Source organism: Mandrillus leucophaeus, unplaced genomic scaffold, assembly GCF_000951045.1.
Source record: "Mandrillus leucophaeus isolate KB7577 unplaced genomic scaffold, Mleu.le_1.0 Scaffold891, whole genome shotgun sequence".
In the NCBI taxonomy this organism is placed as follows: domain Eukaryota; kingdom Metazoa; phylum Chordata; class Mammalia; order Primates; family Cercopithecidae; genus Mandrillus; species Mandrillus leucophaeus.
In genome coordinates, this window is record NW_012109708.1 from 439,012 (window position 1) to 441,549 (window position 2,538).

The 2,538-nt window shown below is 41.4% G+C and overlaps 1 pseudogene; it reads left to right on the plus strand.

Moving 5' to 3' along the window:
• The first annotated feature begins 1,195 nt into the window (after positions 1–1,195).
• On the plus strand, positions 1,196–2,161 carry LOC105531525 (annotated as a pseudogene).
• The last annotated feature ends 377 nt before the right edge of the window (positions 2,162–2,538 follow it).

Consider the following 2,538-nt stretch of genomic DNA (forward strand, 5'->3'; position numbering starts at 1 on the left):
AAAAAAAAAAAAAAAAGAAAACATCTAAGAAATAGTTGCCAAAATAATTGAATACAGGATCTTCAACTCAGATTGTTTTCTTTGTTAGGACCTGGAAAATATTTGTGAGGCCATTGGACTTCAGATTTCAGTGTCAGGTGGTGGTGAAAGTTGAAGTCGTTTCTTCAAGAAGTAAACCTCTGCCACCTGGACTGTGCTCAGACATTTCATTGATTTTGTTAAATAAACATTTTCCGGCTTTGGGAGGTGTCCCTCTTGGTGGAACACAGTAAGTGTCAAAGATGGACACATAGTCCATGATTTGTAGTGTGTGGGAGCAGACCACAAATTAATGTTTGGAGAACAATTTTGTCATAACAGACACTGTTGAGGCTCAGTTGTACAGAACTGGAGAAGTCTTTCAGCTTGGCACATGTCCAGATTCAGCCTCTGTTTAACATATATTCCAATCCTGATTCTCTCTTAACTGGCTACAAAGACCACCTGAGACGTGTAGGACACAGGAGCTGCTGGGGGAGGGGCAGTATTATCACCCCACACTCACAGCCACTCCGTATTTTCAAAAGCCAGCTTAGAGCTGCACAGAGAACACGCAGTCCATCCATTCTTCTCAGTGATGTGCATTTCTCAATCAGCAACCACGTGGTTTTAGCAAACCCCACAGAAGTGGTTTTGATGTACCAGCCTTGACTGTCACATCTCCCAACCATACCAAATGGATCACCTAACTGGGCGGGGCGGGGGGGACCCTCAGAAATGAGATTTAGTACTCACTGTAAAATTGCTTTTTTTTTCTTCTGAGATGGAGTGTCACTCTGTTGCCTGGGCTGGAGTGCAATGGCGTGATCACTGCTCACTGCAACCTCCGCCTCCTGGGCTCAAGCAGTTCTCCTGCCTCAGCCTCCCAAGTAGCTATAATTACAGGCGCATGCCACCACTCCCAGCTAATTTTCACATGTTTAGTAGAGACAGGGTTTCACCATGTTGGCCAGGCTGCTTTCAAACTCCTGACCTCAGGTGATCTGCCTGCCGTGGCCTCCTACAGTTCTGGGATTACAGGCGTGAGCCGCCACGCCCGGCTGAGCATCTTTTTATTTGCTGATTTGTCCCTTGTGCATTTTTTTTTGTTCAGATGTCTATTCAGATCTTTTTCTCACTTGTAAATTTTTTTAATTGTTAAGAATGTTCTGAGAATTGGCCGTTGGCGGTATCATGGCGACCCGGAGCCCCCCTCCCCAAGAATATGAAAGTGATGACGACTCCTATGAAGTGTTGGATTTAACTGAGTATGCACGAAGACACCAGTGGTGGAATCGAGTGTTTGGTCACAGTTCGGGACCTATGGTGGAAAAATACTCAGTAGCTACCCAGATTGTAATGGGTGGCGTTCCTGGCTGGTGTGCGGGATTTCTGTTCCAGAAAGTTGCAAAACTTGCAGCAACTGCAGTAGGTGGTGGCTTTCTTCTCCGTCAGATTGCTAGTCATAGTGGCTACGTGCAGATTGACTGGAAGAGAGTTGAAAAAGATGTAAATAAAGCAAAAAGACAGATTAAGAAACGAGCGAACAAAGCAGCACCTGAAATCAACAATTTAATTGAAGAAGCAACAGAATTTATCAAGCAGAACATTGTGATATCCAGTGGATTTGTGGGAGGCTTTTTGCTCGGACTTGCATCTTAAGGACATGAATATTCTCCCATAGTGGATTCAACTACGAGAAGAGAAGTGGCAGCAATAAGGCAGTCTCTCACCAGTCATGCTGCCAGAGTCTCTAGGGCAAGGAGAAACAAGTAGCTGGACAGTACTCAATTCACAACTTAGCATTTTGCCATCTGAAGCTTGGCAAACTAGTATCTGCTGTAAACTAACCTGTATGGTATGTGAACCATAGTATTCCTGAGCAAAACATGGCTTTCACTGCTTTGTAAAAATTTGCATCTGTTTAGAAACTAGCCTATAAAATATCATCATTGGATGTAGATATGGAGAGAAGAGAAATATGTTGGGTTTATTGCTTAGTGAAATCTTTTCTTTTTATTTAAATAAAATGTTCATTGTGTTTTATGGTATGTGTCCATAATTTAAAATTTGTATTATAGTTTCAGTATTAAGGCTGACTTTTTTTTTTTCCTAGATATGTTTCCAATAAGTTAAAAAACTGTAATACTCTTTTGTGGAAAGCTTTAGAAATAATTATTAAAGATATTAAACAGACTCTGCTGATGTAAAAAAAAAAAAAAAAAAAAAGAATGTCCTATCTAGTTTAGATATAAGCCCTTTATCAGACATGTGTTTTGCAAATATTTTCTCCTAGTCTGTGGCTTCTATTCTGTCTCTTAATGCTCATTTTATTTTTTATTTTTATTTTTTAATTATACTTTATGTTCTAGGGCTCCTGTGCACAACGTGCAGGTTTGTTACATATGTATACATGTGCCATGTTGGTGTGCTGCACCCATTAACTCATCATTTACATTAGGTGTATCTCCTAATGCGATCCCTCCCCCATCCCCCCACCCCACAACAGGCCCCAGTGTG